Consider the following 26,095-nt stretch of genomic DNA (forward strand, 5'->3'; position numbering starts at 1 on the left):
CTGACATTTACATTTGTCTTTAAATGCCACCAGATAACAGGGTTTTAATCATTCCAAATAGCTTTTTAATTATAGACCTAATTACTTTTGCAGAAGGTTAAGCTGCACAAACAGGAATAAAACTGTTTGCTTGTGCTCTGTGTTAGGAATGATGTAGTGTTTTCACATTATCTAGTCTGTAAACTTGCTTGGTCAGTTTTAAGTGACATTTAAAAAAACCAACAACCCTGTATATCAGAAGGTAAGAATGAAATTCTAGGACAACTTAACATCCAGCAGTATGTTAAAATTAAAACGGATCTTTTAATTAATTATGAACTCAAAGTCAGCCATTCTTTTCAGTTAAAGTGGCCGTTTTTGTGGTCAGTAATTTGAAGATTTAAATGGGTAAGGGGAAAACTGAAATTTTCACCATGGGAAAAAAAAGTTTCTTCTTCTTAAACCCCTATTTTGTTTCTCATGCAATGTCTCTGCCTCTTGCAACAATGCCCCTTTCCCCATAAGCAACCTATACTACCTATAAATATATTGTTTCATAGTGATTCTCTTACTGGAGGGCAGCCTGTTTGCCTGAATAAAAATATGGGCGTTAAGAGAGTGATGCATAAATAAATATATTTCATCAGTGCTGCTTACATGGTGTGCAGATGAGGTCAGAACAGGACCCACATGGGCAGAAGCTCATTCCTTCCTGTTCAAAAACAAGCCAGGTACATTTATATTTGACGGTGTTGTTTTTTTACTGGAACAGCTGTCTAACTGTATGGCTTAATTAGAACATCAACTGCTACATACATATTTTTAAAAAAGTGGAAAGCTAATTTTAACTCAAATTAGCTAGAAACACATATATTTTACAGCTGCTAAAGTCCAAATATATCCATCAAAATTGTAAAATCCAAAATGCATTTTTTAGCTCCGTGGTTTAAGCACTGGCCTGCTAAACCCAGGGTTATGAGTTCAATCCCTGAGTGGGCCATTTAGGGATCTGGGGCAAAAATCTGTCTGGGGATTGGTCTTGCTTTGAGCACGGGGTTGGACTAGATGACCTCCTGAGGTTCCTTCCAACCCTGATATTCTATGATTTTATGAATCAATAGGTAGGTTCTGTTACGTGAACAATATCATGCAATTATTTAACCTTCGTGCACAGTAAGTTTTTTTTAACCACATTAGTCAGTTTCATTCCATTTTATTTTATGCTTTTTCCTTTCTCTTTCTGTAATTTGCCAATCATATTTGATTTTACCTAAGAGAACCTGACTGAGTCTTGGATATGGTTGTGTGGGGTTGTCACTAACTAGTGCTTCAGAAAGAGTGAATTCTGATCTATGGGGAGACAGATATAGAGACAGATATGGCCAGGAAGCACAATGCAATTTCCCCTGCCGAATAGTGCCACTAACCATTTATATGGAGTTTTGTGGCCTTAGAGAGAGCCAGATGACTTGAAAGTTGCAATCATGCTAGTATCTATCTCTCTATGGATGCTGATGAATGCAGAGAAGCTCAGTGTTTTATTCCTTTGCATGTTTTGTTATCTTTGATGGAAACACAGAAGGGATAAATTGTCAGACTTCTCTTTATTTGCCTGCCTCAATAAAGCGATATATGTAAAAGCTTTGAGAATTTGCAATATTTTCCCTACTATCTTGTTGTTACTCGATTTTTTTATTGCTTTGTATAGTGTATAACATTAATGTACAATATATGGTGGGTTCTTTTTCTCCTTCATTCAATAATATATGTGATCTTTTCGTTTACTTACTCAAAAATTGAGGATTCGTAATGAGAAATACATTTTGAATGAAAGGATGAAAGAATGAATGCTGCATTCATAAAAGTGCTTTTCATCTCTACTTCTCAAATGACTTTACAAACACTACTTATAACTTTTTTCCATAAGGCAGACTACAGCATGTTATCAGGCTCCAATTTCATTTACTTGAAATGGTAAATTATTTAAAATGAACAAAAGTAGTCTATAGAAAGAGCATTACTGGCAGAGAACTTCGTGGCAAAGTTTTATTTAGTAAATATATATATTTAGTAAATATATATATATAAAAATGAGGTCATTATTAATAGAAAATATAGCCAGGAGTATTGCTAGAGTCCATTTCAGCACTGGGAAAGTTGTTAAGAAGGGGAAGGCAGTGTGTGTGTGTACTTGTAAGTAGTTACACAAAATATCAATTTGGGAACTGTGTGTGTGTGTGTGTGTGTGGTGGAACAATGACAACATCTGCACTAGGGTCACATTGATATCAGAGGGGCAAAATGTTTTAGGTTCTTCCCCAACAAAAGGAACACATGGGGACTCTAACAATTCCCCAACATCAAAGCTGGAAATAAAAACTTAGGCATTGCCATTTTTGTAACAATGTCATCAGCAATATTAATTTTAAACCCAGAACTCTGAAAAGTATTCTGCCATTGTAGCAGAGCAAACACCTCCTGAACACCTCCCCATGGTCAGAAGCAGTGCCACAGAGTCCTGCTTCTCTTTCCCTTCTTCAGGGACCTTTACAACCTCCCACCTCACCTCACAGTATTTCTTGTGGCTTCCAGCACCTCCTACCTGGGGCCAGTTGAATAACTGAAATAGTTCAAAAATGTCCCACAAATAAAGTCAATAAAAATACATACTCAGCTTCGGCTCTTCTATCAGACACGAGAGCCTTTTTTCTGTCCCAGTCTGTTCTTCACAGAGCCTCCACTCCTCATCCTTTTTATCTGGACTTGAGGCTTCCTTCTCCTGTTCTATACTGCCCTCCTTCAGAGAATGCCTTCTGATTGACTGGAGGGGAGCCCTGCCCCACTCTACACTACAGGGATCCTGAATCCAGGCCCTTAACAGGATAATGTCCTAGGTCATTCCCATCAATCACTAATTTCCCGGGACTTTTTCTTCTCTTTTGGCTTTGGCCATTTCCTGCACTTTTGTTCATTCCAGTGTTCCTGGAACATGATATTTTGGCCGTCTCTACAGGAAGGCCTTCTGAAAACATTTGATACAATATTGTTTAACTAATGAAAAAAGGAAAAGGATTATGATGGCTCATGACACGGAATAGCAGTCCAGGTTCACACATTGGACATTTTAATGGCCATATTTATCTTTTCAATAAAAGGATAGATGCAGCCCACCAGTAGTATTATTTACCATTTGTATCAAAGTAGTGCTTAAAGACCCCAGACAAGATTAGGCCCCTTTGTCCTAGGCTCTGCAAAAACACTTAGTCAGGAATAGTCCATGCACGTCATAGTTTATAATCAAAACAGACAAGATAGATGATCAGTGAGAGGCAACTAATATTATTATCCCCATTGTATAGATAGGAAACTGAGTCACAAAGATTTGCGGGTCTGGGCCCAAGTGATTTCCCCAAAGTCATACAAGGGAGACTCAAACTTTAACTTTTAAGCCTTAATATACGTGCAATATGGTTGACTGTGATGCAGTTGAGCTATGGTTACAGGGGCATTTTTTAATCTTTAATCTAGTACAAAATACAGGGTAGTGTTTTGATTTGTTGTTGTTGATGGGTATTTTTATGTACATGTTGCTATATATTTATATTAGAAAAGGCAAGTTCAAAGATGTGTGCTTTGCCTGTTGAGCAGAAGGCAATGGTCCTTTGTTCCTATGGAAAGCCAATGTAAAGACTGGAGGACAGGTTTGATGTGCTCGCGATAGCCCTTGTTGCTGTGGACATGTGTTTCAGCTTTCTGTACTAGTTGGAGTTTCTTGAGAGTTGATGGCTTCATGCCCATGTATGTTACATTGCTGCAGTCCAGATGGGAGGTGAGAAAGTTGTGCATAATTGAGGTCAGGCCATAATCTACAAACATGGGACAAAGTTTCCTAGAAAGCATTACTCCTGGATGTTGCTATTTGAGAGTTTAATCGAGGAATGCAAGAATACTGTTAACCTATGGATTGAACTGACCAATTGTGAGAGTGTGCTTTCAACTAAAGGAGACTGCACAACAGATACAAACTCTATGAAGTTCTTTCCTCTGCCCACCATCATAACCTCCATCTTGCTTATATTCAGTTTCAACCTATGTGGAAATAGGGGAGTCCAGTTGCAAGACCACTAGGGTTACACAGGTTTAAAAAAATGTGAGAGGAGAATTAGACGCAGGGCTCTAAAAGTTTGACATTTTATTTCTTTACTATAAAAAAAAACTCTGGAAAGGAGGGAAAAGAAAAAGAAAGACAGGAGTCTGATCACACATTCAGAAGAGGCTTTCTTTTCATCTTGTTAATAAATCCACCTCTGACACACTGGTTATTGAATGTCATGAGATAGTTGTAAAAGACTTTTCTTGATGAAAAGATGGCATTAAAGTAATTTTATTTCAATAGTGATCTTTTATTCATAGATCTTATGTTTTCAAAGAATCATTCTTTGACCAGAATGTAAATGTTTTCTTATTTAGACTGAAATCTAATATCTTCTGATATATTACTCAAAATACATATTTGTGTTCTGTAAAATATTATATAATATCGGGCAGGATCAAATGACATGCCAAAAATGGTGTGTCATTTGATCCTGCAGCACACATCATAGTGCTAAATCCTTTGTGAGAAGTTTCCTGTATCTTTTCCCATTTAAGCAAAAATCAATGAAATAAAATAAAGTTAAGAGAAAATGTAAATCGTACAGGGCCAAAAGGTTAGAGGAATGGCATGCAGCCACTTGCCAGAAAAACTGAAATCAATAGCATGAGATCAGGTCAGAAGCCAACAGTCTCCCTTTTGGCTTCTCCTGTCCCGTGCAGCCATAAATATTTCACTATAGGCCCTCTATGACAGGGAGCAGTAGGAGTTATAAGGGGTGCTCTGGATTGTGGCTTAGAGGTCAGAGAACATGTTTCACATATTGTGTGTGTGATGCACTGCGAGCCAGCAATAGCCTCAATTAGTTCACAGTCCTCTACCCTGTGCTCTTAGCAGAAATAATTGGTACGTATGTGTATGAAATGACAAGCAGCTTTGCATGAAATTTGTCTTTGTTTTAAAGGATATTTGTTGCCTAGTTTGTAAGATGGAAATCAAGTGCTTTATAAAAGACTATAAGCAGGGCTGGTGGGTATATATGTGTACAAACGGGTGTCATTACAAGGGCAAGGATATGGTCCACTGGTAATTCTGTTGATGTACTAATAGCAAAAAATAATAGTTTCTGAAACTCCACAACTATGTTGCAGGTGGACTATATTAATATTTTATATCCATCTGAATACAAAAAGCTAACTATAACAAGCAATATTCAGAGATGTGCATTGTACAGTAAATGAGCAGAAGGAACATGAACTGTAGAAATATGAAAAAATCCTAGTTCTTCCTTCACAAAAGTCTCATTTCAAAACTGATTTCTTTCCCATGAAATTTCAGGCCAAAAATCACATTTAGGCCATTGTGCGATGCTGCCATTTTTAGTAAGTGAACAATAACTTTTGGTGATAAAAATGATGAAACAGGTTGGCCAAGCAGTTGAAAATGATACCAGGACTGCACTCAAGAAAATCCAGTCACTTATTTGGGTGCCTAAATATTAATATAATTCCTTAACATTAGGCACATGAAATTGAAACTTTTGGCCAGTGTTGCCTATTGGCCAGTGAAGGCCTATGTGTCATGTAAGACTGCTGCCTTCCTCAAAACGACAAGGCATTTAAAGGTGGAAAATGGGTCAAAACTGAGTATGTCTGAACAAACATAATCTTAAGAGCAATCTTCTACATTAAAAAGATTCATTTAGCTGCATGATCCCTTCCCTGATCTTACCCCTCCTTGTACTAATCAAGGTTAATTTGGTGGCCACACAACAGCAGTTCATTCATGCAGAATCAGGTTTTCCTGAGCTCATCATGTCTTCCCCTATGCTTGTAACTACAACACTATACCTGCACTGTACAGGATCAAGCCATACATAGATACAGATATGTTGTTGGTTAGCAATGAAACATAAGGATACAGTAAATAAGATTTAGTTTAAAAACTAAGGTGTCAGAGTGAAAAATCTTGTAAAATTTTGATTAAGAAAACACACACAAAAAGATACAAGCATGAGTGGAGAAGTGTGAGTATGACAGATTTTATTAGGTTCCTCAGTTATGTAATTCTTCAGAACCAACCTATCATCATCAGGGAGCAACAGTCAAGAACCATCATTTATTGGGGATAAGTATGAAATCTATATTGCTTTTTTCTGTCCAGGGCTGTTTTTTTTATTAATACTTCTGAGAATTCATCTTATTGGGAAAAGTTTATTGTACTTCATGTGGGAAAGTAGCTGAACTGGAAATATCAAGAGAGAAGAGAATTGCTTAGGGCAAAAGCCAAAGAAAGACAGAAAAATCTAGATATTGAGTCCTCCAAACTAGACGGAGGGTCTGTGGCATCAATGAATTCCACAGCAGCTGCAATAGACTATGGAACTATTAGTATAAAGCTACATCTACATTGACATCTGGACATGGGTCCCTGCATGTGGTTATGCCAGAACCCCTACCTCACCACCACTGTCTACATCTAAACCCCAGAAGTACAGTTTCAAGGCATGTGTGGGGCAGGAATGCTAGCATGCCTGAGGGGTATGGGTATGAACATGCCTCAACCTGTGGCTTAACTGTGTACCTACACTAGTTTGTATTGTGGACAGAGCTAAGGGGTGTGTACTGAGTCCTGAGTTCAGTAGTTCTCCAGCCCCATTCCCACAATGCATTGCCTTTTCCTGCCTTATCTTACCCAAATCTATAAGGTCCCTGTCCCCACATTCTCACTGGTAGTAGCGAGCTCTTCTGACCACTCCAGAACTGCTTTCTGCTGTGGTCTTTTCACCAGGACACATGAATGTGGAACCTGCTCTGAGAGCTGCTCCCTGATGAGCCGAGTACACTGGGGTGCTCATCAATGTGTAGTGGGAGTTCACTGTTCTCCATGACTTCTTCCTCAACATCATGAACATCCATTTTTACTGGGGAGTTTCAGAAAGGCTGATGAAGAAGGGCATTCACTGGACTCTGGCCCAGTACTGGGAATGGATAAAGCATCTCAGGCTCTGGTACCAAAAGGCAAAAGACTGTAGGAGGGTTCCTGCTACATGCCCCTTTCTTCAAGGAACTGGATCGAGTGCTCCTCAGGGCTTCTAGTACTGAGCCTGAGGTGATTCCCAACCCCCTCCTCAACACTGCCAGCCTCATCATGTGACAGGAGGCCAATGAGGGCCAGGGCAACAAGGCAGCAGGAACTGCAGAGGAGGAGGTCCCAGAAGACCCAGAGGAAGAGGAGCAAGTTATCCTGCCCCTCTACCCAGAGGATCTTTCTCAGCAAACCCCTCCTGACAAGTCAGATGAGGAACCAGAACCAGGGGCTCGTAAGTTAAACCCCACCCTCCATGTCATGTGTATGGAAATAACAAATAACTTTCTTAGCTGGGGAAGAAAATGACAAGGATTGATAAAGTTCCCTATGGGTTTGACAACACAGAGAACAGGAGAAAAACAAATTGAAGTAACTGTGACACCACATTCTGCACCGGGCTAAAACTGACCCTCCTCAATCCCCACCTCCACAAACCATGACCACTTTGAACTATGGGGTTACTCATTGTGAACAGTTGGTAAGAGCTCTTATCCCCGCCCACAACTACACTCACCAGAAACCAGTTGTAAAAGTCCATCCCTCAACCCCTTCATCTAGTGTTCTTAATGACCTTCAAGTATTAAATAACCTCCTCACCCCCAACTGTAGTATGGCTAACAGTGATGCAAATTAACAAACCAAGTGCAGTTTAATTGGGCAGACACCCTGAACAGAACAATCACAAACCAAAAGGTCTCATACCCATGGAGGTATCCTGCCCTAATTATGCGTAATGAGTCATTACCTAAATGACCAGTTAATGACCATCAATGGAAGGGGGACTAAGCTGTGCCTTGAAACACAAGTTAGTGGGAATGTTCCCTTTTGTGTTTTTACAGCAGCTGGATGGGATGTAATGCTTTGTTTGGGACCAGGCTGACATCATCCCCTGTCTGCCTGCTGTTCCAAGATGTGGCACAAACTGGATCTTGGATCCAGCACCACTATGAATTTTCACTGGATCAGACTGTCTGGAAAGGCTTTGCAAGCCAGTCCTCTCCTGTGCCCACTCTGTCCTAATGTACTCGCCTGTAGTCTCACAAACGTTATGAAGCACACGGCACATCACAATAATGTGGATGGCATTGGCCACATCGGCATCCAACTGCATGTGTGAGAGTCACCAAAAGGCCTTCAGCTGTCCTAAGGCACACTCTATTACCATCCTGCAGCAGCTTAGTTTGAAACTGAATTCCCAATTTTCAGTGCCATTGATGTTGTGTAGGGTTTCATTGGCCAGGGTAGAAATGGATATGTGGAGTCCCCCAGAATAACCATGGGCACAGAGACATTATACAGAACCACATAGTTTCTGGGAAATAAAGTCCGTTCCTCCCCTTTCAAGTGCAGTCCTGGTCTCCTCAGCAGGACCTTGGCATCATACACTTTCCCAGCATGTCAGATGTTAGTGTCCATGAACCTGCCTTGGTGATCCACTAAGCTGTGAAGAGGAAGTGAATGGTAACCTTTTTGACTGATGTACTCACTCATGCCATCTGGTGGGCAAAATATTGGAGAGTGGGTGCCATCAATGGGCCTCGCACAGTTAGGAAACCCCATTCTCTGGAACGCCGCTATAATTTCTGGAACTTTGGTGATGGTGACCACCCATGGGTACATGAGTGTTGATAGCTTCACAAACCTGCACCACCACAAGCTCAGCAGTGGACTTCCCCACTGTGATGTGGTTTGTGACTGACTAGTATTTGTCCAGGTTGCCAGCTTCCAAAGGGCAATAGCCACCTAATCCTGCATCAGTATGGGTATACAGAACCAAGTGTTCTGCCACTATAGAGTAGGTCCCTGCTTCTCACAGAACTCCAGGTACATCTGCAGCTACTGGTCATCATCTCAAGTTTTCAAGATGATGTGATCCCACCACATTGTACTGGTTCTTCTGGCCCAGAAGTGGTGGTCCACTCATGGACATGTCAAAACACTGGCAGTATCCTGCATCTCTGTGTCATGTGGCAACAGTGGATCAATCATCATCCCAGTCACCCATCTTCATCTTGTGAGAAAGGTCCAAGTCCATTCCCCCTAAATTCATACAGTCATGTTCTCCAACACAAACACATTTGTCCTGAAAGAAGAAACAGGAGCAGAAACACAGCCTGTCATTTGCTCCAGGTCTTTCATGTTGGGCAGGAGTCAGGGTTGAGCAGGAACTGTCATCAAGGAGGTCTGTACCAACAATTCATTGCAAGGCGGTTGCTAGAGTGTTTCCTTCCTGTGATGCATAGAACATAAGAAACAACCTTGAAATGCTGAAACCAAATGTGCAAACCAAAAAGTGGGTATACACATGTATACAGCTTGTACCCATGTCCAACACAGCATATGTGGATACTCAGCACAGGTACAGGGTACATGCATGAGCATAAACATGGGTATGTACCCAAGTATGCACACCAGTATAGACAAAGCCTTAATTGCAGAATTGCTGCTATAATAGCATATATTCTAATAAAGTAGTTGTATGTGGTGCTAACAACTATACATTGCATGCTTTCTGGATGTAATTTAAACATATTGGGCCCAATTCTGCCCATACACCATTTCTGATGTTACTCTGAAGGAGCTGCACTTGAGTGCAGAATCTGGTTCTCTGAATTGTATGCACAGTCAGCTTTAACATCCTTCTATAATATTAGAAGTTGAAGGTTGTGATCTATGCTGTTAGTAAAGCAATTTCCCTTGGGCTTGAAATAAGATCTTGGCTTTGACTTATAACGGTTTTTATGCTAGTCAATATTCAGGCAAGCACAGATTTGGGCACATTGGCCAGAAATATATTTATATTAAGTTACAGATATAAACCCATTTAATACAACTCATTTCATTCTAAAAGTTTATTTGTTAAACTAAATATATCTTGTTCAGAAAGTAGTTCCACTAGTGTATATGTGGGTTTATATTTCTATTTACACAAAAGATTCTTGGGTGTTCTTGAACTCACCCCTTTCAATAGAGCTAGACATATTTTACATATGCAGCAGCAACTTCCTTGACTCATTGAAAGAGACAAAGCAGGTGATTGATGTCTTTTTGTACTATGTGCCTTCTTTGTAATGTTTTTTTTTCTTTGTGCTATGATCTGCTCTAAATTTATCTTCTCAGAGTTACATTGGCTCAAGTTGTCTTCTGCCTTCACAATTGACATCTGAAAATCCAAAAATCAAATTACAGCAAATACCATTATATGAACAAAATCCCCAAGAAAAGTTCTATTTTTTAAAAATTCCCTTCGTGTCATAAGGTATGAAAAACTGGATGATACCAATGATCTAATTCAGTGAACATAACACAGGGTAATGAAAATGAATCTATTACAGGCATGGGTGGCATGTGAACCGTCCCTTTGGAGCGGCTAGGCCCCAGCCCTGCCCCTTCCACCCCCCATCACCCACCACAGTCCTGAATCCCCACACACACTGCGGCTGGAGGAGCCCTGACCAAATCGCCCCAAACCCCAGGCTGCCGGATGGCCTGCCCTAGCTATGCCAGCCCACCCAAGGACTGGCCCGCCTGCCCCAGCCACCCTGAGCCCTGGGACACCAGCCTGGGATGCCCTGACCCTGGGCTGCTAGCCCAAGCAGAGCCATCACCTGCTTTGGGGGAGAGAGGGTGGGGCCTCTTGGTAGGCCCACAGCCTGGATTAGGGAAGGCTTAGCCCATAATTACCGTCAAAGAACAAACTGTGTGGCGGCTGATCATAGAAACTAATGTTCCTTTGGACCTCAGTTAAGGAAAAAAAGGGAATTTAAGGGGAATATTAAGTCACCGACTCTACCTTGCATTTCAGAGAGCGATTGGTTGACAGTTTATGGGAAATGATGACAAGATTCCATCACTGGAGTTCCACTTGAGTTGGTACATCACCATCATCTTACTAAATTTTGTACATATACCTAAATGAGAAAGTCACTGTCATCCTTGATGTTAATATCATCATTCTCCATATCTTGGGAAATGAGTCTTAGCTATATGTCCAGGTTCCTTTTAGGTCTTGGCCCACTGAGTCCTTGCATAGTGTGCTGCAGGGAGTGCAACACTGATTAAGTCCATCACAAGTGAGTGGAGACATGATATTGTAACAAGGAAGGTTAAGTATGTGGCACAGTCCTCTGCACTGAGAAAAGTTTTCAAATTATTCCTTCAGATTATATCTGAGCATGAATCACCTTTTGTATAGTCCCATTGCTTATGGCAATACTTCCCTCAAACAAAGTAACATTCCTTAAGATGTGGCCTCCTAAAAAAATCTTCACAGCATTAATATTTTTGTTGAAAAAACTAATTAGTCATTATTGGAAGTTAGTATCTTTGAAGATGTTCATAATTATGAAGAAGAAATCCATTTTTTAGATCTTGATTTTGATTCAACAGATTCTCCAAAATATCTGATCTTTGAAAGGTTTCTTCCTGAAAATGTCTCCCTTGCACAATTCCCATGATGGCCTTATCTTTAAGTGGTTTCCTTGCACTTTTTTAAATTTTTGAGTTTTATATGGGTATGCAGATGACATACGGTACTTGATAATCCAGTGCATCATCTCTAGGTTCAAGGACACAGGATGTGATGGGAAGGTGATTTAATCTATATTTAGTTTATATATTTGTGTTAAATTAATTTGTTAGGATAATAGTGAGATTGTGTGGTAGATTTATACTATCACATCTGAATGTAGATGCAGGGTTTGGACTGGGAGGTCTGCACTCCGTGCACTGGAAGTTCTAAACTTTCCATGGTAGTGATAAATAATTATAGCATTGCAATCAATCTGTTTTCTACAGTAATTAATACATATTAATGACCCACAGCATCCCTCTATGCAAACTTGATGGAGCCTGGGGAGTGGAAAACTCCACAAGGAGTGTCTCACTGAAGTTCTCCTTAATGATTCTTTAGAAGGAAGGGTTCATACTTCCCCATAACCTCATGGAATAAACAAGGATTTAAGCCCCAGAAACTGCAGATCTTTTCCTGATGTACAGGGCCATCTGCACTTGGTGCTGTGTCTCTGCACTACCTTTGGAAGTGAGTTTTGAACGGAGAATGTTTGTTAAGACAACAGCAACAAATGCAAGTTTTGTAGCATTTCTAGTGTCAAAAAAGTTATCATTACTTTCAGAAGCAATGCCATATTCTATCTGAGTCCATTAATGGCTATTAGCCAGGATGCATAAGGAATGGTGTCCCTGGCCTTTGTTTGTCAGAGGGTGGAGATGGACGGCAGGAGAGAGACCACTTGATGATTACCTGTTAGGTTCACTCCCTCTGGGGCACCTGGCATTGGCCACTGTTGGTAGACAGAATACTGGGCTGGATGGACCTTTGGTCTGACCCAGTATGGCCGTTCTTATGTTCTTAGTACTCTCATCCGAAGGATTTCCATCAGACAGACCAGAGATGGACAGGGTACACCCCCCAACAAATTTATTAATGGTCCTCTCATGTTTTCTACATATCACCCAGAATGAACTAAATTAAGCTGAATGCTGAGAAAAAACAATGCAGCATGTGTCTGAGCTTAAAGAAGATGGGTCATGTGTACTGTACTGTTTGTTGATGAAATTTAACACAGCCCAGGGGCTAGGCTACACTAGAATCACTACAGCGGTGAAAAGAGTTCTCCCATCAGCATAGTAACTCCACTTCCACGACAGGCAGTAGTTCTGAGGCAGGAGAAGCTCTCTTGCAGACATAGCACTGTTTACATTGGCACTTAGATCGGTATAACTTATGTCGCTCTGGGGTGTGAATTATTCACACCCGTGAGTGATGTAAGCTATACCAGAGTAAATTCTAGTGTAGACAAGGTTCAGGACTATGGTTTGGCCAAATATTGCAATGTTTAATCAAACTTTAAAAAAGGATAAAATTGGATGGGGAGGGAAGGCAAAAAGGATAATAATGAGCGATCATATCCATAATGGACTAGAAATGTACATGTTTACAAAATGGAGCTTTACTTATTTAGCTACCCTTTAGGCCTGGCTTTGGCTTGTCAAAGTCTGTAAATTTACCAAATTACTCATGAACATCCACATATTTAGTGGTATAATCATTATCGATACACTTATGTATCACTGCAAGACTTTGGTCAAAAAATCCAAAAGTATCTTTGTGAAAAACTTAAAATTTCTTGACTTTTTTCCCCTCAAAATTATCAAAAACATTACCTAAAACAGTTTCCGAATTTTTCATTGACCGGTGGGAAGGAGAGGAATGAGTTAATAATTAAAAGGAAGAAGAAAAATAAGAGACTACAGGAGAAGAAATATAAATTTCATATTTAGATTGTATGCTTCATTAAAAGGTTGGAAAAGAGGGGCACATTTGTAAAGCAGAGCGCATATCTGATTTTTTTGGCTCACTGGCCAAAATGAAAAATCTGTGAAAAAATTGTTTTGAGTCAAACTAAACATTTTGTTGAACCCAGAACAAAATGTTTCATAAGTGTTTTTAACCTTAATTTTAGCCAAATTTCAAAATAAAGCATTGTTTTTTAACAAAAAGTCAAAATATTTCATTTAAAATGTCAAAATTAAACATTTAGACTTTTTCTGAATCCTCCCCCTGCTTTTTGTGTGTCCAAAACTATTCAACAAATTTAGATCAAAATTTACAAGCAGTTTCAGTCAGACCAAAACTGCATTTTTCAGTGAATAAACTTATATACTGAAAAAAATTGACCTAGCTCTATCAGTGAGTAGCCAAATAATAATGAGTCTTAAACACAAAATAAAAACTGAAAGGAAAAGAAGTTTACAAATTGTCCTGTTCTATATCCTGCCTCCCACCGTATTTTTTCCTTCTAATTCCCTATTCAGTTTGTAAACTCTTAAAGACTATGACTTGTTTTCCTATATGTTGAGCCCAATCTGACAAACATTCCATACACAAAACTCCCATAAAGCCGATGAGACTTCCGTAAAGCCAATCAGACATCAAGCATACTTCAAACACTATGGACCACTTCTGCAACCCTGACACGTATTGAGTAGCATTTAGTCATATGAATACTAGCACTGTCTTCATTTCCAAATGGTCCATCAACTAGTTTTCAGATAATCACTGTGCCTTTTGGCAATATGCAGCACAGCCATACAAATTCCCACCTTGAACATGGTTGGAAATGGCACAGAAGAGAGGAAACATGCAATTAGCTGAAAACTACTACAGCAGGAGTAAGTATTCCCTAATAGCCAAGGCTAATTAGTCAATTGGTACCAAGTGGTCTATAAGAATCTTGTTTTCAGAAGTAGACTAATGGATAGGACATATTTTTATGGTTTAACACCACACCAACCTTTCTCTGTGGAATGAATGGGAGTGACATGACCCATGTTAAGACGTAAAACTCTTAATTGCTTATATAACTATGAGAGATGAACAACTTACACTTCATTATTTAAAAATGCTGAAATCATTCCCATTTAACAAAACACACATTGTAAATTTCTGAGAAGTAATCTTTATATTCTACAGGGAAAGCAAAGTAGTGGCAGGTTTCTTTTTTCAACTCAGATATACTGTGTGATACAGCTACAGAGGCTGATATATGGAAGTCTCATCGGCTTTATGGGAGTTTTGTGTATGGAATGTTTGTCAGATTGGGCTCAACATCTATACGCATTTTTTAATATCGATTAGGCTAGTTTTGTCTACTGACATTTGAAATCTTATTCTCATTCTCCACATCTCTCCCCCCTTACAGAAAATAAATGCTGCATTGATGCAGCTTTGCCACTGTAGCACTCAAGTGAAGACACTCCTATGCTGATGGTAGAGTTACTCCTGTTGACGTAGTTAATCCACCTCCTGAAAAGGCAGTAGCTATGTGGACAGGAGAAACTCTCCCGTTGACATAGTGCTGTCTACATGGGGGGTTATGGCAGTATAAATATGTTGGTGAGGGGTATGGATTTTTCACACCCTTGAGTGATGTATTTGGACCAATATAGGTCTGTAGTGTAGATCTGGCAAACTGAGTGGAAGTATCCATCGAGTGTTGCAGGAAAGTACTAGCCCTTATGTGGAGAATGAGGGAGATATCTAATTTTTTTATTACTACACTTTTTATCTGTTTGATATTATCCTGCCTACCTGCATGGGAGTTAAAGCAAAGGAGGCTGTTAGGGTGAAACAAATATGAAACAAAACAATGGTAGAGAGAAGATAGGTGGGGTAAACAGACTGCCAGGTAGTTAAGATAACAATGGCCGTTCTATTAAGTTGGATGACGGTATTTTCCAAGAGACAGGTTGTGTCAGGGCCGCCCAGAGGGGGGGGGGCAAAGGGGGCAATTTGCCCCGGGCCCCGGGCTCCGCAGGGGCCCCCAAGAGAAGAGCGGAGGCTCCCGCCTCCGCCCCTCTCCTGGAGCCTCAGCGCATCAAGCGCCGAGTCTCCGGCCGAGCCCCTGAGCCCCGCCCCGATCCGAGCCGCGTGGTGAGGGGGCGGGGCTGGGAGCTCCAACAGGGCCTGAGCCCCGCCCCGCTCAGAGCGGCGTGGGGAGGGGGCGGGGCAGCTGCCTCCGCTCGGCGTGGAGCTCACAGCCACGCCCCCTCACCACGCGGCTCTGAGCGGGACGGAGCTCAGGCCCCGCCGGAGACGCGCTCGGGTAAGAGGCTGAGGCGGGGGGGAGCGGGACCCGCCGCCGCCGCAGCGCAGCCCGGTCTTCGGTGGCGGGGGGCCCCTTCTGTTCCGGGACCTGCCGCCGAAGTGCCCCGAAGGCCCGCGGCGGGGACCCTCCCCCCCCCGCCACCGAATTACCGCCGAAGACCGGGCTGCGCTTTGGCGGCGGGTCCCGCTTTGGCGGTAATTCGGCGGCGGGGGGCTCCCGCCGCGGGTCTTCGGGGCACTTTGGCGGCGGGTCCCGGAACGGAAGGGCCTCCCCGCCGTCGAAGACCCCGGGCCCCCGGAATCCTCTGGGCGGCCCTGGGTTGTGTTACACAGCTGGACTGCCTAGGCTGAAAACCTAGAGATGAAAAGGACCGTAAACCATTTTAAAAGACCCCCTGGAATAAGAAAACGAGGCATGGATTGTCAGTAGCAGCCCGGGTGAGAGACACTGACAGTGAGGTACTGAGAGAGAGTGAAACTGCATCAATCAGGCTGTCTGCCCCAGTCAGAGATGAAGGTAACTGGGCGGAGAGAAACTTACCAAAGTTTGCAAGGAAAGATTAAGGTTTACATAAGAGGAAATAAGCATATAGTCTTTTATTGTTTTAACCCCTGTCTCTGATTGCTATGTACTTTGGGTGAATAAATGATACTTGGTTTCGAAGAAGATGGGTATGAGTCTATTTAATCAGCCACTGGTCACTGGTCCCAGAGAAAAAGAGCTTACAGGTACCAAACACAGTTTGGTTTGTTGGGTTAACACAGCTGGTAAACAGGAAGACTGCAGCTCAGAGGCCCAGTCTAGGAATGGTAGAACTGTGCAGCTCCATCCAGAAAGAGGTGAAGGTAAAGAAACCTGTCCCCAAGGGTTGCACTTCAGATGAGCTAAAAGGGATCTAAAGCACAGCTTGCCCTGTAACTGTGACAATCTGAAATAGACATGACAAATATTCAGTAGCTAGTCAGCTGTCTCTCAGAAACTGACACATAGGTCTGGTCAAAGGCTAAGTCCAAACTGCAGTTCCTATAGCTCAGGAGGGCAAGTAGCCAAAGACGTCTTTAAAAAAAGTCACTTAGACAGTCCCTGGTGTAAAATAGAGCAGTCTCAGGAGTTAATTACTTTTTGCCAGTTGCCGATGGTCTCTACTAACCTTTTTGGCAGATAGGGATTGGTGCTTTTTCCCCAGTCATGCCTCTTACACCATGCCAGCCTTAACTGGATCCACAGGGTTTATGCTGGATCTACCAAAACAGCTACAATGCAGCCAAGAATCTGAGCTACTTAGTGCTTTATTAGATATATTACAGAAATATTATTATTTATTAACTATTCTGTCTTAAATAAAAAAAAATCAGAACCTTAAAAAAGCTTGTTAATCAGACATACTATGGGGCTGCTTAAAGTGAAGCCAGCAATTCTCAATTTGTGTAGTCCACAATAATTAAACTGTTTAGAAAAGCGGTGAGATTTTATCTCATTTACACCAGTGAAAACCCAGAGCAATTCCAATGGTTTCAGTTGAGTTAATATGGTTTTACAATAGAGAAACTGTGAGCAGAATTTGTCACACAGTCTTCATTTGAAAGATGACAGCAACTGATATATTGACTGATTACTTAATTCGTTCTGAAAACCAAATACTATAGTGTTTGCTACAAATTAGACAGAATTGCATATTTATTAGAAGTGTATGAATAATTCATAACAAATAATGTATGCCGTTAATTTCACTTCTTTTATTGTGCCCAAATTGCCCCAGAGCAGCTTGCAGTTTTCTTGAATATACTCATTAACTGAATGTCTTCACCGAATAACTTTGTCTATTCATTGTACAAGAATAGTATGTGGGAAGTATTCAGAAAACAAAATTTGAAACTGTTTTTGTTTAGTTTTAGTTAGACACATAGGTCAGATAGTATGTTTGTGATTGTTCTTAGAATCAGGTTCCCAGTGGAAATGCTCATTTATGAATTAAAAATTCACTCTCTGTGAATATTCTCCAATATTTACTTAAAATTTGCTGCTTCTATGATCATTGATATAAATGGTGCTTCTCCCAATATTAAAGTTACCCTTACATTGTAATTCTGCTGACTTCACTTTACAGAATTAGGTTCCAAGGTACTAAACTATTCCTCATCTCCTGGGAGGCCAAAGATTACAACTACTGCTATTATATCACCTTTGGTTCTGTTGTAACTGTACTTGATTGTCCAATTGTTTGTTTTCTTTCTGTTCTGCTACACTTGAAATTTCCTTCTGCCTTAGCTTTTTCCCAAGTTTCTGCTGTGTTGTCTTCTGGGACAATGTCGTTACTTTCTCAGCCCAATCCAATTTTCACCTCCACATTTTATCCTCTAGAGGCTGTCAAATGAAATTTAATCTGTAAACTTTGCTGGAATCAGTCAAATTTGTTGTTCATCTTCTGCAGCATAGTTATTATGCTCTGCTTGTTCATTCTGCTTGAAGCTGAGTATTCTAATGTGTTTATGACAAAGAAAGCCTTCCAGACTTCAATTTCTGTAATCTTTTCGTAAAAGCTTTCTGAGGAGATTTGGGGTTAATTCTGCTCCCTGTCACACTAGTATAACAGAGAAGAATTTGAGCCTTGGAATTTTTTAGTTGGTACATTTAGGTTGACAGAGGGGTTTTTTGTTCGTTTCTTTCTTTGTTTTTCCTTGTCAGCTTTCTCCCACACCCTTTGAATTCTCTGAACAGTTTGGAGAAATAGAGATTCCAAATTAAGGGCCAGATTGTGGTCAGTCCCTGGATGAATACACATGTGGTTGGAAGTGTGGGAGCTAGTGCAAGGAGAGGGTCTGCCAGAATCGTGCTATCCCCTGTGGGAATCTAGCTGGCTGGGACAGGGAGAGACACGTTGAGACCTCTGGTTTATACACTTTGCATCAGACAGTAAAGCTGACTGGGCATAGATTGTGAAATATGCTTCACCCCTCTCCATATGCTAGAAGCAAGTTGATTCATTGTGGTCACCACTTTTACAAGACTATGATAAATTTTGTACAAAATATACCTTGTGCGGTATCATTTGAAAAGTCATAATATGCTGAATATCATTATCCTGTTAAAACATGTGTAGCGACACTGTATGTGAGGTTAAAGATTCCACTGTATGATTGTTACTGAAATATGCATAATTCTGGGTAACACCCACAAATGAGTTTTTCAGAGACATAGACAGACTGATCCTAGCCAGGTATTAAAGAGCTATCACTGGCTTCAGCAGCCATTCTTCAGTAACAGGAAGGTGTAAACAAGAAATTTACATGTAATCACAGAGATGGTTTACCTCTCATGTCCACCACCAATTATTTTTGTGCCTGCTCCCCATCTGGGGATAATCCTCAAAGAAAGGGAGGGTGGCAGAAGAGAGAGCGACAGTAGCCTCCATTTCATCTCTCCTCCTCCTCCTGTCTCTCTGCTCATATCAACATTTCTCAAAGAACTGAACTAAGGGAGGAGTGGTCCCAGCCTAGTAGGAGACCCAGCCTGTGACATTTACAGCAGCGTCTGATGAGACAAAACCTTTGCTTTTAAGGCTAATTAGCTTGTTGAATTAGGTATTAGCTTGCATATTACACTTTTATTTTCTTTTGTAACCAGTTCTGAATTTTATGCATCAGTACTTGTAATCATTTAAAATCTAAATAAACATATCTTCTTGTTTTATCTTAATCATTGTGCTTGGATGAAAGTATGTGGGAGGCTCCATTTGGGATAAGCAATACTGGTGCATATATCATTTTCCTTTGATGAAATGATGGACTTTCTATGAGCTTGCATTGCACAGTAGTGTTCTGGACAGTAAAAGATTCCATAGCCTCCTTACCCAGATGCCCAAGAATGCGGTGAGGGGCCTCCGGGCACCCAACCACTCCACCCCAGAGAATTGCCCAAGCAACAGAAATCTTGCATTCAATAAGTTTTAAAGTGCAGTGTGGCCTTGTCCTTCCCTCCTCCCCAACCCGGTTCTTCCCTCCTCCCCCACCACTCCCGGGCTACCTTGGCAGTTATGCTCTTATTTGTCTGCTGATTTAATAAAGAATGCATGAATGTGAAGCAACAATAACTTTATTGTCTCTGCAAGTGGTGATCGAAGGGGGGAGGTGAGGGTGGTTAGCTTACAGGGAAGCAGAGTGAACCAAGGTGCGGGGAGGGTTCATCAAGGAAAAACAAACAGAACTTTTACACCATAGCCTGGCCAGTCATGAAACTGGTTTTCAAAGCTTCTCTGATGCGCACCGCACCCTCCTGTACTCTGCTAACCACACTGGTGTCTGGCTGCACGTAATCAGCGGCCAGGCGATTCGCCTCAACCTCCCACACTGCCATAAATGTCTCCCCCTTACTCTCACAGATATTGTGGAGCGCACAGCAAGCAGTAATAGCAACGGGAATATTGGTTTCGCTGAGGTCTATCCGAGTCAGTAAACTGCACCAGTACGCTTTTAAACATCCCAATGCACATTCTACCACCATTCTGCACTTGCTCAGCCTGTAGTTGAATAGCTACTGACTACTGTCCAGGCTGCCTGTGTATGGCTTCATGAACCATGGCATTAAGGGGTAGGCTGGATATCCCCAAGGATAACTATAGGCATTTCAACATCCCCAACAGTTATTTTCTGGTCTAGGAAGAAAGTCCCTTCCTGCAGCTTTTGAAACAGACCAGAGTTCCTGAAGATGCGAGCGTCATATACCTTTCCCGGCCATCCCACATTGATGTTGGTGAAATGTCTCTGGTGATCCACCAGTGCTTGCAGCACCATTGAAAAGTACCCCTTTCGGTTTATGTACTCTCTGGCTTGGTGCTCCAGTGCCAAGATAGGGATATGGGTTGCGTCTATCACCCCACCACAGTTAGGGAATCCCATTGCAGCAAAGCCATCCACCATGACCTGCACATTTCCCAGAGTCACTACCCTTGATATCAGCAGCTCTTTGATTGTGTTGGCTACTTGGATCACAGCAGCCCCCACAGTAGATTTGCCCACTCCAAATTGATGCCCGATTGACTGGTAGCTGTCTGATGTTGCAAGCTTCCAGACGGCTATCGCCACTCGCTTGTGAACTGTGAGGGCTGCTCTCATCTTGGTATTCTTGCAGTTCAGGGCAGGGGAAAGCAAGTCACAAAGTTCCATGAAAGTGCCCTTACACGTGAAAGTTTCGCAGTCACTGGGAATCGTCCCAGACCTGCAACACTATGTGGTCCCACCAGTCTGTGCTTGTTTCCCAGACCCAGAATTGGCGTTCCACTGCATGAACCTGCCCCATTAACGCCATGATGTTCACATCGCTGGGGCCCGTACTCTGAAAGAAGTCTGTGTCCATGTCCTCATCACTCTCATCGCTGTGCTGCTATCGCCTCCTCGCCTGCTTTTGCAGGTTCTGGTTCTGCATATACTGCAGGATAATGCGTGTGGTGTTTACAGTGCTCATAACTGCGGTGGTGATCTGAGCAGTCTCCATGCTTGCTGTGTTATGGCGTCTGCACTGAAAAAAGGCGCAAAATAATTGTCTGCTGTTGCAAGGGGTGACTGATGACATGGCTTACAGGGTTGTCATACAGACTGGCTTTGTCAAGAATTGAACTCATAAGCCTTGGCTTAGCAGGCCAATGTTCAAACCACTGAGCTATCCCTCCCTCTATGAGTAGTGGAAGGAGGGAGGAACAAATGAATACAAAACAAATCTGGTATCTTTATTGTTTTGATCCACTCCATCTCTCTTATACATCTTAGGCTGGCACAGACGGTGCAGTACGACTGCTGGCCATCGTCGTCTCCCATTTATATCCAAGTGCCCTGACCGACCTCACTGAGGTCGGCTAAAAGAGTACCCAGGAAATGATGACGACGGCTACCAGTCGTAATGCACCATCTGCTGCCAAAAGGCAATGAGCTGCTGCGGTGTTGCAATGCAGTCCCACGTCTGCCAGTACCCAGGAGACATATGGGGATGGTGAGTTGAGCGGGCTCCATGCTTGCCATGGTATATCAACTGCACGGGTAACCCAGGAAAAAAGGCGAGAAACGATTTATTGCTGTTGCTTTCATGGAGGGGGGAGGGATGACGACATTTACCCAGAACCACCCGCGACAATGTTTTTGCCCCATCAGGCATTGGGAGCTCAACCCAGAATTCCAATGGGTGGCGGAGACTGTGGGAGCTGTGGGATAGCTACCCACAGTTCAATGATCTGGAAGTCAATGCTAGCCTCGGTACTGTGGAAGCACTTAGCCGAGTTAATGGTTTTAATGGTGTTAAGTGGAGATACACACAATAGACTATAAAATCGATTTCTAAAAAATCGACTTCTATAAATTCAACATAATTTCATAGTGTAGACATACCCTAAGTCTCTCTCTACTTGTAGAATAAAGAATGCAATAGGAAAACTGTGTGGGTAAGAACTTAAAACACAAACATACAAAGGCTTGCAAATATTTGCTTTTCTAAGAGCACATTGTTTACTTCTCTTTGAAGACATCTATTCTCCTAGCAACAAAATAAAGCATCAAACCAAAGACCATCATTAAACACAGAGAAATGCTGAATGGCCAGGTTAATGGTATCAGAGCTCTGTAATGCCTCTTGGAGTGTACTTTTTTCTAAGGTTTGCAACATAGTGTGAAGAGAAGGGCTGAAAAGATGATGAGATTATGTTGAATTCTGAGCTCATTTGAATACTCATCTGTTTCCTCACTGTGACGAGATCCCCCCGGGGTGCAGCCTGGGACTGTGGAGAATGCCAGACCCCCTTAACTCTCCAGCCTGGGCTGTCTCATACAATGTCTTGCTAGTGACCAGTGGCAAATCCCTGCAGGTGCTGTTATCACTCAGCACAACTGCACGTGGAGCCCCACCCCCAGCTATTTTGCATGAATGCTCCCAGAGCCACTCATGAATCACACAGAGAAAGGCACCAGAGCCAAATCCTCCCAGCTCCCAGCACTGGACCTCAGGAATATACTGTCTTGCAATGCTCAAGATGAGCAGTGCAAATTTATTAATTGGTTCACCACTTCATCAATGGAAAGTGGACATACACCAGCCTTTGCAAAACCTGAGCAGATTTGCCACACATTTCATACAAGCTCACTGGTAAAGATAAATAGTAAAACAAATTTATTGACTATAAAAGATCGATTTTAAGTGATATTAAGTGATAGGCAAAAAGTCAGAGTTAGTTACCAACAGAAATAAACTATATGCACGCAGTCTAAACTCTCAACCCTATTAGACTGGGCAACAACTAGACTAAGCGGTTTTTCTCACTGGATAATGCAGTTCATAGTACACAGATTTCACCCTTGAAATTTGGGCCAGTCTCCTCAGTTGGAATCTTCAGAGTGTCCTTGTTGCTTGCAAGGTAAGTGGGTGAAGGGCAAAGGCCAAGCATGTGGCCACTGTGTCTGTTTTATACCCTCAGTCCCTGTGCTTGTGTGATAAATAAAAGGAGTGGGGGGTAGCTCCCTATTATGAGTACTCAGCCATCCAGTAGCTATAAAATCCCTTAGTAGCTGTTTTCTAATTGCTCTACCTGTAAAGGGTTAAAAATTCTCACTGCTATGAAATGGTAAAAGGATGTGAGTGGGCACCTGGCTAAAAGAGCCAATGGGAAGGCTAGAACCTTTTAAAATTGAAAAAAGATTCCTCTTTTGTCTGTCTGTTGTTGCTCTCCAGGGGAGAGGCAGACAGGACTACCGTTATGCTGTAAGAAGCTTGGTCCAGGTATGAAAAAATCATCAATATCATACCTAGAAACTACTCATTTAAAACCCCAGGTATGTAAGTAGATCAGGAAATGTCTAGGAAGACACAATTAGATTTATCCCTTTCATTTTGTTATGACTTGTGGACTCCTTTGTGCTAACCCCAGGTGCTTTTGTTTTGTTTGTAACCTTTAAGCTGGACCTTAAGAAAGCTATTCTTGGTGCTTAATCCATATAGTTACTCTTTTAAAATCTAGCAATAGGCTGAGTTCCCAGATGTATTTTTTTCTTTTTTTTTATTAATAAAATTTACTTTCTTAAAGAACAAAACTAGATTTTTATGTCTTAAGAGGTTTGTGCACATGTTGTTTAATTAGCTGGTGGCAACAGCTGATTTCCCTTTTTTTCTTTCTTTCTCAGCTCTTCCCTGGATCAGGTGGTGAAAGGGCTTGAGGCTACCCAACAGGAAGGAATTCCAAAGTGCACCTTCCTGGGCTCTTTAAGGGGTTCTGCACTTGGGTGGTGGCAGCATCTACCAATCCAAGGTCAGAGAAAAGCTGTAACCTTGGGAGTTTAATACAAGCCTGGAGTGGCCAGTATTAATTTTTAGAATCCTTGCGGGCCCCCACCTTCTGCACTCTAAGTGCCAGAGTGGGGAATCAGCCATGACAAAATACAAGTCTAGGCATGTCTAGTTGCATTGCTGAGTCTTCAGACAAGGTTAAGCAATTCCCCTGGTGTGGCCTTATGCAGGTGAGTCACTGCATCGTAGCTCCCTTGCTAGCCAATGGTTGTTGATGGGTTGATTGATACCCCACCCGAGTGTTGGTTACTTTCCTTCCTGTTGCCTCTGGGGAGCTAATATCTGGCAGAATCCCCAACTTACAGTATGTTTTAGTGACAACCATACAACATAGTTCTCATAACTTCATATGCATTAATGATATACATATATGGATAGATGAATGGATGTCAGCAGATCATAACCTTTCCTTGGATACCTTACAAGGCATGCTTTATATGTAAGATCACAATCATATATAAATGAGGAATATGGGGGTTATAAGGTGCTCCCCCAAGGTGCAGAATGTCACACTCACATTAGTCTTTTCGTTAATTATTGTACGATAATTTAATGTGGTTAACATAAGAAGTCATTCCTGGAATGGAAAAGGAAGAAGAAATGTTTATAACTGGCAGAGGAAAGAAGAGGCAGCACTGAGAGAACAGCTGTTTCCTTTGCATATTTTTCCTTTATAATGTCTGTTACATTTAGATGTCACTTTCTATGTCATCCTCAGGTTGCCACAAAAGCTTTATGTAACCAACATCTACAGTAGAGCCTCACTGTCTGCATGTCCTTTCTCTGTACACACCCACAGCACCTAAAGTGAGGCTGTACCATCCCTTGACTCTGTCTAATGCAACCTCAGGCTTCACCTTTGAACCGCACTGGAGATGCACACACTTACTTTAGTTCTCCATTTGGATGATTATCTTAGAGATAATTCTTCCTTCCTCCTAACAGCTCTGCAGAGGGGATGCTTGTCTCCCTTATTTATGTTTGGAGCTCCTGGTAAGAAAGAAGCCTATGTTACCATTAGAAACCAAAGATTCATTTCATTTCTCTCAGCAGATGGTCTCTTGATATGGGATTACCTGTTGGGCTGAATGCAAGTGAATCTTGAGCCAAGGAATATAAATACTTCAGTTTGATGAGGAACAAGACTTAATTCTTCTCTTTGTATATTGTTTGCTTATTATCTGACTACTGCCTGATTACCTTGGTAGAGACATAGATCTTAATGCAGGCAACCCTTTTTTTCAATAGCAAATTGGATGACAATTTCAACAGGATTATTATGAATCTCTTCAATCTGCTCTTTATAATCTAAACATCAGGACTGTGTATTATATTTAAGGCTAGGTTTTAACTAATCCTCTGTATCCTTGAAGGAGCACAAATGGAAGTAAGCCTCTGACCCCACTCCCCTACCCAGCCTCCCTGCACTTTGCATCAAAGCAAAGGGCGAGAGCCAGGCTATGCAGAAATACTGCTGCTACAGTGACGGTATTTGGGTGGCTTAGGGTAAAAGACAGAGAGTAAGTGGATCCTTGACTCCACCCCAGTCACTCGCAATGTGCTGTCTACAGGAGCTGAGAAGGAGTACATAGGAAGAAATCTGCATCCAGAGAGCTGTAGCATATTCCTTTACCCCAGCAGCAGGAATGAGTAGGGGAGCTGGGCTGTTCCTGGGATGGTGCAGCTAAACATCACCTCTTGTTCAGCATTTTTTTTTTAAATCCTTTCCCATTGTGGATTCCCAGAAAGGCCAGATACAACCTGGCCTTCCTTCTTGATGAGAAACAAGATTCCCTACCTTTATAGTTTTGTGATTTGGACTATACTTTTGTTCAGAGGAGGAACAGGGAGCTGGGATGTGGGGAGTGCACAATCCTTGACTCTTCCTGTAAGCCAGCCAGTACAGGTGAGCCAGCACAGAGGTATTAGATTTTGCAGCAAATTAATTATTACTGTCCCTGTCTAAGCAAGGGGGAAGCAGGGA

At 41.8% G+C, this 26,095-nt stretch overlaps 1 long non-coding RNA gene across 1 annotated transcript; it reads right to left on the reverse strand.

Moving 5' to 3' along the window:
• Positions 1–10,191: 10,191 nt before the first annotated feature.
• LOC123363395 lies at positions 10,192–25,084 on the reverse strand. Its single transcript, XR_006576742.1, has 3 exons — positions 25,001–25,084; positions 10,956–11,073; positions 10,192–10,325 (listed from the first exon to the last, which is right to left on the reverse strand). It is a non-coding gene; the product is annotated as an uncharacterized LOC123363395 (long non-coding RNA).
• Between the last annotated feature and the right edge of the window lie 1,011 nt (positions 25,085–26,095).

The sequence above is a fragment of the Mauremys mutica genome, chromosome 2 (assembly GCF_020497125.1).
Source record: "Mauremys mutica isolate MM-2020 ecotype Southern chromosome 2, ASM2049712v1, whole genome shotgun sequence".
Lineage (NCBI taxonomy): Eukaryota > Metazoa > Chordata > Testudines > Geoemydidae > Mauremys > Mauremys mutica.